Source organism: Cheilinus undulatus, linkage group 5, assembly GCF_018320785.1.
Source record: "Cheilinus undulatus linkage group 5, ASM1832078v1, whole genome shotgun sequence".
In the NCBI taxonomy this organism is placed as follows: domain Eukaryota; kingdom Metazoa; phylum Chordata; class Actinopteri; order Labriformes; family Labridae; genus Cheilinus; species Cheilinus undulatus.
Window position 1 is genome coordinate 24,378,644 of NC_054869.1, and position 15,303 is coordinate 24,393,946.

Below are 15,303 nucleotides of genomic sequence, written 5' to 3' on the forward strand. Positions count from 1 at the left end.
GTGAAATCCCACATATACACATCCAAACAAGCACATAAACATATCCCTGTCTCTGTTCTCTTTCTCGCTTTCCTGTGTGGGTTGGTTGAGTTTCCTGTCATGCCTCAGCAATTTGCACCAATTTTGTGCCCCTTAAGTATTTCCACTTTGATCTAGAAAACTCTTATCCACTTTGGGTTTCTTTAGGGTTTGACTGTCACTCTGCTGTTGAAAAAAGTTTTTAATAACAGACGCAGCTCCTTCGAGGTAAAAGGATTCCTCGGATTTCAGAATGAGCCATCTGGGGTATGACTTATAGTTACCTGTGTCTAGCTCTGTATATACATAGGGAAAGTCATTTTCATACCCTGAACATGAAAGGGGAACCAGGGAAGAAAACCTTGCACACAAACACACAGGCATGTTTACCTCCTACGTAGCTATAACTCTGAAGTCGCTTTGAAATCAGTTGTGAACTCTTAAACTATAAATCTGTTGATACCACTTCATTTGTTTAATAGGAATTAGAAGGAAACAAATGCAGCACCAAGAGGATCTCAAGAGCTGGCAGTAGTGTGATTTCTAGCCCAGTAACAAATGCTGCAATTTAAATTCAGTCCAGACGTGGGTTTATATGGGGACACAGGGGTTCAAGGCCCTTAGCTAACAGTCATTTGTGCTCTTGGGCCGGGTCAGAATCGCAGCCACTGAGCATCACTGTCCTTTAAATGTGGCATTCCTGACAAAGGGTTGATGGAAACAAGAAAGCACAACAAGGACCAATAAAATGATTGATGACCCAGCTTGACACATGACTCTGTTTCCTTAAACAATAAACCAAGTGGGCTGTCTGTTATGAATCCCATCTCTCTTTTTAACCTCAGACGTGTTGCTTCGTTTTTACGAGGCCTGATGAGACAATTTCAAGGTGACACAGCAAGGACACATAAATGTCAGTGTAGAGATGGAGGAGGGAGCACTCAAGACTGTTATTTGACTCTGTTAGAAGCAATAGAGAATTATGAACATTTGACTGTTCCACATATTTATCTTTATAAGGCATTAGGTGTTGTTTTAATGGCAGGAAAATAATGTTTCTGGTTTTAAAATAATGAATGCTCAGAGTGACCCCTTCTTAAACAAGAAGAAAATGGAAAGTCAGAGACAAGCTGCAAAAATAGTTCGTTTTATTTTCATCAACCATTTCAGATCAATGTGATGTCATTTCAATGCTCAGATTTCTAACTGTGAAAGTAATCTGGACGGGTTTTTATAGTATTGCAGCCCTTTTTTAACAAAGCCAGTTGATTCTGGAGTAATGCAAGTATGAAGCACAAGTGCAGTGTTTGAAAATGTTAGCATGTTTACAGCAGCTCTATGCAATGTATTACTGTCTGATAGTAGCTTGTAGAGAATGGGCCAAGAAAAGAATAACTATTTATAGTGCAATTTTCAAGAAGAAGCTGTGAAGTGCTTTACAGTAAAAACAAGCCAAAATAGTAGAAACACAGACGAGTGGACAATTTTAAAACAAATATACACAATCAAATACATACGCTTTATCGACAGAATTATTCAGCTGCCTGACTTATTCCAACAAGGACTGTAGTGATGCATTCAAATTCTTGAACTTAAATAAGGAGTCCCCCCCTTTTGCAGTTATATCAGCTTCAACTCTTCTTGAGAGGCTTTCCACAAGACTTTGGAGTGTTTCTGTGCGTATTTGTGCTCAGTCATTCTGTAGAGTATTTATGAACTCAGGCACTGATGTTGGACGAGATGGCCTGACACGCAATCTCTATTCCAGTTCATCCCAAAGGTGCTTGATGGGGTTGAGGTCAGGACTCTGTGCAGGCCAGTCAAGTTCTTCCACACTGAACTCATCGAACCGTGTCTTTGTAGTCCTTGCTTTGTGCACTGAGGCACAGCCATTTCGGAATAGAAAAGGGCCTTCACCAAACTGTTGCCACAAAGTTAGAAGCATAGCATTGTCCAAAATGGCTTGGTATGTTGAAGCGTTGAAACTGTTGTTCAGTGGAGCCTGGAAAACAGCCCTATATCATCATCCCTCCTCCACCAACCATCCCAATTGACACAAAGCGGTCAGGTACGTCCTCCCACCTCAGTCATCTCTCTGCCAAACAGACAGCATGATTCATGATACAGCATGATACAGAACACATATTCCACTGCCCCACAGTCCAGGGTCAGTGCTTTTTTTTTTTCCCCACAGTTTTGTTTATTACATTTTTGAACAGCGTGGTCAGTCTGGTCATACTGTGGATCATGGTCATGTTAGTGTGTATAATAATCTCAGTCCTTAAAGCAGAGTAGAAGAGGGAAGACAAAAAAGATACAATAAAGAAATAATTACATCAATACAATAATGAGAGGCTTAATTGACAAACAAAGGCCAGCAGCAGGACAGAGCAGGATCTTATTCAGGAACAAGAGGGAAAATAATCTATTCTGCATAAACAAGGAAGGGGCCCCACACCTCTCTGAATTTACAAGAGGATCCTTTTAATGTACAGTGATTAGCAAATTTATTAGACCACCACCCAAAGTAAGGTTTATGCCACAGCTGCCCTAAATTAACAGCATTGGTAATTACCAAAATCATTTTTTATGTTTCTGCAATGGTTAATACACCAATATGTAGAAGCTCTTTAACCCAAAATGATATTTTTAATGCTGAAATATAATTATTATTATTATCCATGAATTTTCAAATTTACTGATTTACAACAAAACTGAAAAAAATAGTAAAGCACATTATTATTTCTTGATTAATATGTCAAATTATAGTTATTTACTTGCATTCCTGAACAGAAAAATGAGTTTTAGTGGTTGAATGTTATGCTTGATTCATTTCTGACTTCTCAGAGAAGCCCAGTGAGCCGATTCAAATTTGGGTATAAAAAGGTGAACTCAGTTTGAAATTCCTCATTCCTGTTCAAAATGGTAAAACGTGGAGAGCTCACTGAAAATGAAAGAGTCTGCATTAGAGCACTTCATGATGCTGGATGGTCTCTGAGACAAATAGGGAAAGACATAAAGTGTTCTCACAGTGTGGTCAAGTATGCTTTGGAGTCAACTGCCAAGACTGGTACTCACGAAATACGCCAAGGAAGAGGCAGGAAACCAAAGTTGACTGAAGCAGATGTCAGATACCTCAAGATCTGAAGTACTAGAGACAGAAGGAAGACCACTGCTGATCTTCAGGCAGAGATGAATGCTTCTAGATCAGAGTCTGAGAAAGTCTCCAGAATGACCATAAGCAGACGACTGAAGGAACAAGGCTTGAAGGGAAGAATAGCTGCTAAGAAGCCATTATTGAGGCCTGCAAACATCCAGAAACGCCTCAGATTTGCCAGGGAGCACAAACACTGGACTGTAGATGACTGGAAGAAGGTACTCTGGACGGACGAGTCCAAGTTTGAACTCTTCGCTCAGCATTGTCATGTTTATGTCGGCAGACAAGCTGGAGAATGTTTTGATGCCAGATGTGTTGCACCCACAGTGAAACATGGTGGAGATTCCATTATGGTATGGGGTTCCATTTGTGGATACACTGTGGGCAAATGAGTGAAAATGGACGGTATCATGAACAAGAACGTCTACCACAACATCTTAGTGCATCATGGAAGCCCTTTTAGACTGAATCTGATAGGTCGTGGGTTCATATACCAACAAGACAATGACCCCAAGCATACTTTAAAGCTGTGCAGAGACTATTTGAGCAAGAAAAAGGACTCTGGAGTACTGGAACTGATGGACTGGCTAAGTCAAAGTCCGGATTTGAATCCTATTGAACAAATTTGGGATTTAGTAGATTCAAAGATGGATGGCACAAAAGTTTGATCTAAAGCAAGTCTGTGGGAACAGCTAGAAACTATTTGGAACTCAATAACAAAAGAGACTGTGGAAAAGTACATAAAAACAATGCCAGCAAGAATGTAAGCTGTTATCAAGGCCAAAGGTGGCCACACAAAATATGAAGTTTTTTGGTTATTATGTGTGAAAAAGGACTATTTAGTTGTTTCAGTTTGTTATTTGCCAAATAAATAACAATAACATTTTTAGTTTTAAACAAGTTTTTGAAAGATTTCTAAAATATTTATGTTTTCTCGTTTTTATGACAGGTGGTCTAATAAATTTGTTAAGCACTGTATATCGAATTTTTCAAGTTTTAAATTATTAAAGATCTCTTTTACCCACAGGGTGTGGGAAGGGGGTGATGTTGACTTCCATCTCATTAGAATGAGGCGTTGAGCCAATAAAGTAACAGGTGATTATATCTAGTTGCAATTTAAGTAAGGGCACCAGAGAGATTCCAAACATGGCAGTCATAGCATTAGGTTGTAGAAATGTCTCCGTTATCTCTGATAGAGTTTTAAAAATTGCAGTCCAATAATTATACAGAGATGTGCAGGACGAGAACATGTGGACATGGTTTGCAGGCATCTGGTGACATTTTTCACAAGACGGGTCAACTGTGTCATAGATTTTGGAAAGTCTAACTTTAGTCCAGTGAGTGCGGTGGACCACTTTACATTGGATTAAGCCATGCCTGACATGGATTGATGAGGCATGCACCCGTTTAAGAATTTCCCCCCAGAGCTCGTCTGAGATGCCCTCCCCCAGCTCCTCCTCCCAGAGAGCTTTCACAGTATTAAAAGATGTTGAGGATAGGGTTTGGATTTGACTATAAATATGTAAAATCATACCTCTTCTCATGACTGGGATTTGAGTAAAGAAAGTATCTAAGATTGTATCGGCAGGCAGGTTTGGAAATTGGGTATATGTTTTGTGAGCAAAACTACGAGCTTGTAGGTATCGGAAAAAGTAATTCTTAGGAATAGAAAACAGCTCCTGGAGTTGCTGAAAAGATGCAAATACATTCTCAGGGTCAGTGCTTTACATCACTCCATCTGGCACCTAGCATTGGACTTGGTGATGTGCTTGCATGCAGCTGCTCGGCCATGAAAAACTATTCCATGAAGCTCCAGTAGCACAGTTTTTGTGCTTACACTAATGCCGGTGGAAACTCTTCTGCTATGGAATCATCAGAGCATTGACAACTTTTACTTACCATGTGCTATAGCAGTCATTGACCCCACTCTTCGTGGCTGAGTTCCTGTTGTTCCTAAATGCTTCCACTTACTGATGTCACTCACAGTTGACTATGATCATTGAAGTAACTCTGATAATCACAGTACCACACTTGAAGTCACTGAGCTCTTCAGAATGACCCATTTTGTATCACAAATGGAGACTTCATGGCTAGGTGCTCGATTTTATACACCTGTGGCAACGGGTCTGATTGAAACAGCTGAATTCGGTGATTTACAGGTGTGGCCAAATACTGTTGTCCATATGGTGTAGCTTAATAAGATCTCAAATATCAGTCGAAACCCATGAAATAAAGTACAACAAAACCAATGCTAGCTGATTAAAATGAGTTTTAGTTTGTGGTTTAAAGGACCATATAATAGCAAAGTCTACAGTGTGAGTTTTAGGAAGTGCTTGTACAGCTTGTGGGAGGATTTCAGGCATAGGTCAGGCACATAAGTGGGCTTTCTATCTGAATATGTTGCAAAATTCATACACACTTGGCAAAAGAAAATGCAAAAATATGTTTCCAACTATTGCTGTTATGCAAGTATTATCAGTGAACAGGTCAGACAGTGGGTGGTGCATTTAAGACAAACAAAAGTCTATATCTTGTAACCTATAAAGAGTTGAGCAAACATAGGAAGAATTTATTACTGTAAACTGACAGTTTTAAATAACTTTTTCTTAACCTATGTGCTGTTGGAAGAGTTCCTGTAAAAGTCCTGGCTGTTATTAAACTGGTTACTTCAGGGCAGTCATCATTTGTTTGCTAAATGTTTACCAGTGCAAGAAGTTGCACTTTCCTTTCATCATTATACAAACCTTTCTACCTCCTCCAACTGTACCCTTTTTCATGATATTTCAAGTTCTTTTCTTATTGCTGCGTTTTTAGTCAAGTTCCTTCCATCAGGCAATTTTTATCTGCAAATTAATGGATGGAAACTCCACTAAAGAAAGTTAGAAGATCCCAGATATAGGGTGTAGCCTGGTCATTTATGGCTTTGAAAGCATGTGCTGATTCTAGAATAAAGTGCATTTAAGAAGTAAAGTTTGGAAGAAGTAAATGCATGGATGGCTGTTTTTAAGATAGCAGGATAAAGAGCGAACTGGGTTCGCTTAACTGGCAGCTTTCAGCCAAAAATGACCCTTAGGTCACTGGTGTCTTTGCAAATAGTTTTAGACAGAGCACCCAGACTAGACGAGAGATTATCATGTAGCTAGTATTGCAGGCAGAGGGTGTGTATTAATTGAACTGTTGGAATTTTTTGACCTCTAATTTTTAATTTCTGCCAGACAGGGCATGGAAATATGAAAATATCTGTAAAAGTAGGACTAGGCTGATTCTAAATCAAGCATGCTTTGTATGTAACATTATACTTTCTTGGTATGACAGCTGTTGGAAATCTGAACTGTTGCTGTTTATCTGGGTCTGACAAACATCAGGGCTTTTAAGTGAACCACCAAATGCATAAAGGCGAGGACACCTCCTCTGCTCTTGTCAGCCCCCTCAGAAAGAATAATTAGTCCATTCAGTTCTGAGCCTCTCAACATTGATAGATGATTTCTTTAAACGCCACCTTTGATCTAGTGGAAGACAGGGAGAGGACTGGAGGAGATCAACCATGTCTCATGACTAATTACACAAGCTTTCTGCTGTTTGATGCTCATTAGTCTGCCTTACAGGAGAGCTGTGTGAGTGTTGTTAGTGTACGGTGCCCCTTCAGTTTGGTGACCCAGTGTGGATTATCAAAGTGATGCTGCAGGTCAGGGCCTGCTTGATTGATTTACCACAGTAATGATGGTCATCCGAGAGCAAATGTGAACTTATCTATCTTTCTTTATCTAATGTTCTGTTACATCTAATCCCTACACAGTAGCACTAGTGTCTACACTCCCTGACCCGTACAGTTCATATATCAGGCTTCATATTAGGGGTGCCAGAAAAGATACATTCCAGTCAGAATTACATAATTCATGTCTATGATTCTGAATTGATTCCAAATGTCCAAGAATTTATATTTTAGACATACTTTACTACATCCTGAGTGTATTTTTAACCACAGGCCTTCTGCAAGTATCTTTCTCTGTGTGTTATCTCAGACACTGGTGCTGCAGGAAGTGTGTGGCTTGTTAGCTGCGCTGTTAACATTAGCAGCGCTAGCTCTTAGTATCACTAATGTTTACAGTGCTGTGATGTGCCTGACACACTTACATACTGCCTGCGCTGTCTATTGAGCCTTGAGTTACTCAGTCGGCCCTGCTTTCACGAAGATAAAGACTCACTGTCTCACACCTGGGATTCTGCAATCCCAGTCTGACCCAACGTATCTGTTTCCTAAAACTAAAGTAAAATAGCCTATTGTTCATAGGCCTGAATTCGTGTCATACAGACGCATTCATCTGGAGAATAAACCATTAGCCAGAAACTGACTGGATCTATTGTCTGGTTTCACCTCAGTGACTGGTGTTATGGCTTAATGAGTGACCACTTTACCTGGTGACGATACAAATGTGTCTGGGTTAATAACAGTAATGAAAAGTTAAAGAGCCTCTTTGTTTAGTTTTTCAATAGATTCATATCTCCTTAGCATATCTTAGACATAACAGAAAATTTTGAGTTTTGACAATGTTGTAACCAGTAGGGGATTTTTCTTTTTTTTTTTTTTAACAAGGGGGATGCACCTTGTTAACCGTGGCCCATGGCTCCACCTCTGACTGAAAAACTTATCCACCACACAGGATTTACACATCATATCAGCACAGAAGTAGGGTTATAAACACATTAGGAAACAATTAATTACAGACATATTTCAAAAGCACCTGCAGCAGTTTTTAACAAGAATTATCCTGTTAGCTCTACTGAATGAACCAAGTTAGAGGGCTGTGTTGGGATCAGGTCTGAATTTAATTTTTGCTTGCACTAAAACTGTTTAAGTTCGTAAACAGGGCACAGTCTAATTCCTGAAATGCGCACAGAAGCTTTAATGCTCTTCATAGCAGACATACAGTATAGGTGTCTCCACTGCTCTGATGCGCCTCATGACACACAGGAAGGGACTGGCACAGAGATTCTGAGCCAACATTTTGTTATTTGAGGGGAAATCCCTTCTATCCATAAAAATTGGCCTCTTTTCGTAAAGCGTTTAATTTACAGACAAGGACAGGGACAGGAAGGGGGAGAGTAGGAGCTGACTGGAGTACGCTGCGCTTTTGGCACTCGTGAACAATGATGAGGAAAATAATTCTACCTACGGCTTAAAAAACAAAGGATGTGTACATAAAGTCTGTAAATATGACCCTGACTTACTCTCATCAATGTAAGCAGGGTTAGATTAGTCCAGGCTGCCAGCTGTTATAGTCGATGTTTTTTGAACGTTATGGCTGACGAGGATGTGAGTGTTTTCTTTCATGCTTCATTCAGTGAGGAAACTTTAATTAGAACAGTGAAAATCTTATTTGTCAAGGGCAGTGCTTTAGTGAACACAATATTATAATTTATTAAACTGAATGCACTGTCTGTCATTATGTGTTTTGCGCAGATGGTCAGACTTTAGGAGGAATTGGACACGCATGTTGCAGTTGCAGGTGGGAGGGAGGGATGACACACACTGCACAAGCAGGTGTTAATGATCAGGAAATCAGGAGGAATGGGCAGGTAGGGTGTTAGCTGTCTGACCCAGGACTTTATCTCTACATCCTGTCCATTAAGCGCTGTGTGAACGAGGAAAAAGAAAACTTTTTTTCTCTAAACGTCCTGCTCGGCTCCCAGTGTGCGTGTGCCAGGAGCGTGCATGGAGAGAGAGAGACAGAGAGCGGCGAGGTGAGGCTTGACTGTTTCGCAAATGAGGGGCGCAGAGGTTAGAGGAGTGCAGGAGTTGATGATCTGTTACATTGGTGGAACTATTAAAAATGTTCAGGGGTCATGACGCCACCTCCCTCAACGTGGCAACCTAGGCAACCACCTATAGCCTATCGCCTATGCCCAGAACCGGCCCTGCATGGGACAATACAAGTTATGCTGGATGGGAATGCCGACATGAAAACAGGGGGGCTAATTAAACAGTGGCGATCCACTGCAGTTTAATACATAAATGGGAAACCTTGTAAAGGATCAATGAGTCAGGCAGAACATACTCAACCAAGCATCCCTGCTCTGCCCTGACAGAGAGGGGATGGCAGGTTAACAAAGGGGATGCATTTTGGTCATTTTGCTAACAAGGGGGACACATCCCCCCCTCATCCCCCCTCAAATCGCCTACTGGTTGTGACTATGACAACCACTGAGACTTTCAGCTAAAAAGTCACCAGGTAACATGTTGACTTGTTAAAATGTAACACCTAATCTTCTACAGCATGGTCAACGGAAAAGGCTTTAGATTTATTATTATTCTTTTCTTTTTTTTCCGCTAACAAGTTTCTGGTAAATGTCTCCTGCTTTAGCCCTTGCCTTTTATTCATATTAAAATATTTTGCAATTTAAGCACAGATTACTATTTTTCTTGCTATATATGTAATCATGATGAGAAAAAATATACAAAATACTAAAAATGCATAATTTTGAGCACACTTAATTGTGTTTTTAAATGTTAAATGATGATATATAGCCCTTTAATGTGAAACAGAGTGGAGCAGATGCTGAAATTATCATCTCTTTATAAGGAATTGTGGATGTATACTGGGAATCAGGAACCAGTTTGAATCGAATTGTGATCCCTAGAATTGGAATCGAATATAAACATGACATACTTAAGGATTCACATCTTTACTTCTTACTCTGCTTTGAAGAGGATATGTGAAATCTATTTATTTTTTTCATCAGGCACTTTACCTTTCCAGCAACAAGGACAATTTCAAACTGAATGGAAAGAAAAAAATATTTATGGTCTGTAGCACGAGGAAAACTTTCAGTAAGCTGTTAGATATAACCTTCATGGGTCTCCTTTTAGTTTTATGGTTAATTTGTTCGAGCATGAATCTTTTTGCTTTCATTGCTGTAAAGAAGTGAGAACAAACTTGTGTGATTATCACTGAAGTCTGAAGGAGGCTCATTGATCTATGTTGGTCTGTGGTCAGCATTTAGCCCAAAGAGGAACAGAATAGTCCCTTTGTCTCCTTACCATGGAAACCATGTGACATTTCTATGGAAACAATCTCGCATTTGGATGTTTCACTACAGCTGGTTGTAGGTGTGTGTGTGTACTGGAAAATTATAAACTGTCATTTTAAGCTCAACATCAACATTAGAAAAGCCTCTAGAGGGAAAAAAAACTGTCCAGTGAGGTTTATTTTCAGTGTTATGTGTTTCACTGGTTATTCCGCAGAGCTGAAATTTTTGTATTGTTGAAAACTTGTCCAGATGACTTCAATTTGCAAAGATAGTCTGATTTTCTCTTAGAAAACTATAAACAACCATCATGGATGTGTGTTTTTAACACTCAAAAAGTACTTTAAGAAGGTTCAGATTTTAGCATTTCCATACCTTTTTCTTCTTAAACATCTACTAATGTTGCAGCTTTAAATCACAAGACATATTCTTACACATCCTCTGTTTCTGAGGTACCTCCATGTATGTTAGGTTTGCTCTCCGCTCTCTAAATTTATCTTAACATAACCAACCTCTCCTTGGGATATGAAGCTCACAGTCTGCACATCATTTGCCTCTGTCTTTTTAATGACAGTCAAGGTTTCTGATGCCCTCAAGCTAATTCTGTCCTGCAAGTCAAGTATTTTTTTTATGTTCTCCATCTATCTGTGGATTTATCTTCTGAAGAGATTTCTCTTTTCTGATGAAGACTGTCTATTTCTGCAAATCACTGCTTTTTCTTACTCCAGATTCATACAGAATTAAGATCAAAGACAATGTCTGCAATTATTATGAATTTATAGAGGTCCCCAGATGATACCAGGCCATAAAAAAACTGTTTGGTCCATAAATGTTCTGTGCTTTCTTCATAAAAGCTCTATATTTTGATTTATTACTTAAATAGCACAAAAATATGTATCTTTTCCATTATCTGACCACTCTTAAACTCAAAATTGAGATCTCTGTTCGACAAAAGCTGCACATTAGAAGGCGGATATACTAAACAGAAAACCGATAATCTGTTTTCATTCATTAATTTCTCATAATGAGGGAGAACAAAAGAAATCAGTTTAGACTTGAAAGAATTGTTGATGTTCACAAAGCAGGAGTAGGTTATGCAAAGTTATCACAGCATTTTAAGTGTCAAAAAATGGAGTGTGAAATATCATCAATAAATTCAAAGAGAGCCACACAGTACAGAGCGAGTCTGGCAGAGGTAGGAAGAGAAAGATTTCAAAGTCCAGTGAGAAATTTGTCTAAAGAAACAACTGCCAAGACACTAGTGAATGACTCAGCCAAGTCAAGAAAGGTATTCATCAAAGAAGACCATTACTAGAGCCCTGCACAGGAATGGACCAAGAAAAACTTCCCTTCTGCAGAAGAGACACTTTCAAGCCAGACTGAATTATGCTAAGGACAACCTGGAGAAATATTATGCATACTTGAAGCATGCACTTTGGTCAGATGAGACCAAATTAGAGCGCTTTGGACATAGAGACGTTGCTTATGTTTGGAGAAAGAAGGAAGATGCGTATGGCCCAAAGAACACCGTCCCCACAGTGAAACACAGCAGTGTCGCACGTTGTCTTGGTGAAGAACTACTACTAAAATTAAGGGTTAGTAATTTAGACCCTGGTAGCTTTTGTTTTTGTGTAGTAATTTTGTTTCTGTGTGCAAGGGGAAATAACGTAATGTAATCTGATCTACATTTGTAGTAATCCTTTCAATGCAGTCATGTTAGAATGAGACAAAATTAGATATGATCTTTTAAGATTAATTTTACCTGAAAAAATCAAAGAACTACAAAAAAATTAGGCTCTGGCAATCAGGAGAGAGTACTTGTCTGTCTCTCATTTCTCTACAAAAAAAAAAAAAAATCACATTACTGTGAGAAAAAGTCGTACTTTCAGACAGAACTAGAAAAATTCAAGGATAGCCTGAGATAGAGGAGGAGACTGGGGAATATTAGAGATGACCCAAGGAGCAGGGCAGTGTCTCATCTTCTCCTCAAGGCAACAAAAAGCTGTCTGAAGACAGAATCATTTACATGAATACAGCAGAGAATAGGAGGGCCAGGAGAGAGATGAAGGGAGGCATCAAAATTCACACAGACTATTATTACAGCCTGATGTGTGGTATCGCTGCTTTGAATCAACAAGGTTTTTACAGACAATGCAGCTTTTAAAAAGTTTTGTGTGAAAGCAAGACTCATCTTTATCAGTCTGTCACTGCAGATGTCTTTTTTTTTTTTTTTAAGTTCATCTTTACCTGAATTCATCCATACACCATCCTTACAGATTCAGTTGTTTCTGATGTTCCATCATTAAATTAACCTTGCAAAGCAGATGGATACGCATGTTTCGGTGTTTCTCACTGCCGAATCTATCTGGCAGAGCTCGTGTGAACTGTTTGGGCCCGGTTAGAAAGTGACAGGACCAAGCATTAATGAGGGGCAGTACTTTTGGGCATGGCAGAGTCGTGACGTAAGCAAGCAGCAACAAGAGGCCAGTGGTGTAATGGCAGAACACATTAGCATGGATGCTACTGAAGCGCAAGTTTTGTCAGAACTTGACAACATTTCAAGTTCTTGCCTTTTCTGAATGATTTAATGTCAGATTTTATGTGTATACCCTGATTAAGGTGGTTGGCTGACCTGAATTACAGGAGGGTGCAGTGCAGCTGTTTGTCAGGAGGTATAAGGGGGGCTGACAGCACTTAAACTTTGTCCATGTTAATATACGGTCTATTTTTTCACACTAACACTCAGTAACTTTTAGAAGAAAAACAATCAGTATTTATTGAAAAGAAAAACAACTTCTGATGCAGCAAAGTATACAACTTTCTTACAACTTATTTAACATTCTACTGTTGACTTTGCCTGGGAGCCACACTGAAGTCTTCTTAATAGGAGTCTATTGACCTGTCAACCCCCCCCCCCCAAAAACATCCATGCCCAGAGGGACATCACTCTCTCTGACCAGTGTGAATTAAACTTCAGGAGCAAGTCAAAAGAAAAATAAGCTAAAGGAAACAACTCAGACGTTATGTTGGAGAACTCTGTCATGTTTTGAGAGAAAGAAGTAGAAACTCAACATAAATTATTTCAAATCACTTACCCTTAGACAGTAGAACACTATTTTTAATAATAGATTGCTGTCAATATAAAACAAATTATCATTAATGTCACTGTCAGTCAACTTTTGCAACACTCAAGAAGGCATATTAATTAGCTAAACTAGACTTAACATTTCTTGCTGAACTGAAGGTTTAGAAAAAGGTTCTAATGTGCTGTAGTCATAGTCACAGAGTTACTCTGATGACCATTCAACAGTCACAGAGTTACTATGGTGACCATTCAACAGTCACAGAGTTACTCTGATGACCATTCAACAGTTACAGAGTCATTGTTATGACCACTCATGTATTTGCAGTTATGTTTTGGTTTGTTAGACTTCTGCTCATTGCATTTTGTAATGTTGCCTCTCTAAGTGCCTTGAATTGCTCCCTGGGGACAAATAAAGTCTTTTTAACTGAGGTAGGAATATGGTGCACTTTAGCTTTTCAGTTTCTTTGGCCTTTTAAAGAATGTTGCTTTACTTTTATATGTCGATATGTCCTTTTGCCTTTTGACAGAAACCAGCAGAAAAGCTTCTTGAGTCTGAATAAGAAACTGACACCATATCAATATTCCTGTTTGTAGAGAAGGCTACAAAGATGTTTGTGTCACTCTTTTCTGTTCATATATCAGCAAGTTTCTATGAGGGTTATGAGAGAAAAACTTATATTTGAATGAAAGAATGCCACAAATTGTAAAGGGAGTCCTTTGAAGAGATGTTAGTTAAGGGATGAACGTTTATGGCGGCTAGGAGATAACACATTTCTCCATAAAATTTAGTGTCATTACCTACATGGCTAAAATTTTCTTCAGCTTCTGATCCTCTTTAAATTCTGAACAGAGAGGAGAGTTTTCCCCAGCAGAAACCATGTTTATAAGGGTCAAGTAATTTTGATGCTGCAGTGTATATGTAGCTCATGCTCTCTTGTCCTTGAAAATACTTCAGAGTGTCTGAGATACGCACAAACATTCAGACATGCAACCGAAGAAAGACTGCAGCGATGAGATTGCTACATAGACCAGTCACATCAAAACCATCAGAGAGTGCATGAGGGGCAGTGAGAGAGAGAGTAGAGAAAAAGATGAGAAGAAGAGGAGGAGAGAGGAGAGCAGAGGGTAAACACGAGCAGCAGGAGCAGATTCTGAATGTAACAGCCCTCCCAATGGGACATGGAGCCCTGAGGGGGGAGTAATGGTCACAATACTGATCCAGATTGAGAGGCAGACTCAGAACCTTAGCATGGATGCTAAGAGATGAGATTTCTGTTCTCTTCAAGACTTTCCTCATCCTCCATGCACCTTGGAAGTTGGTGAAGTTGTGCCAGATTTACCCAATTCAGAAAGCCGGTCTTAAGACATCTGACCACTGATTGTAAAAAGGTTTTTCCATGAACAAAAAACAACAATGAATGCACCAAATCTATATCCTACAATACTATTTAAACAATCTACATTTGCAAATAAAACCAACTGAACTCACAAACAACCTGATGCACAACACACAGGCACCTCTCTGTGCTATCTCCTCTGTTTTACTGTTAAATAACATCTGTTCTCTGTTGCATCTATGTGGTGTTCAAAGAAAAACTGGCTCATAGTTTCAGCTTTACATTACAGACTGTAACATGTCACATGCAGCACAGAGAACAACGATAGATGGGAAATACAGGGGAAAACAGCTCTAGTAGAAATAAGAAACAGGAGGTGTGATGGTGCAAAGAGGAGATCAGTGATAAGTCATTATCAACAGAGAAGACATGCACAGATAATTGGACACCGACAGAGTAGACTGCCTTCATGCAGCCTGTCTGAAGGTTTGGATTAAGTTATATTAGATAGAAAATTAGTTGTAATTTCAGCTCAATAATAGGACTTTATTACTCATTGTACAATTGACTCTGTTCTGAATCAGAGGTCATGTTTGTTCCAGATTACACACCAAACTTTTCATGAATATTCTGATTGTATGTACTGCAAATGTAAAACACGAGAGTCTCAATTAAGTCCA

The 15,303-nt window shown here is 39.2% G+C and overlaps 1 protein-coding gene across 1 annotated transcript in view; it reads left to right on the forward strand.

Moving 5' to 3' along the window:
• LOC121509581 (protein unc-13 homolog B-like) overlaps positions 1 to 15,303 on the forward strand; it is a 260,714-nt gene that overhangs the window by 90,659 nt on the left and 154,752 nt on the right. The gene's annotated exons all lie outside the window — the stretch shown is intronic.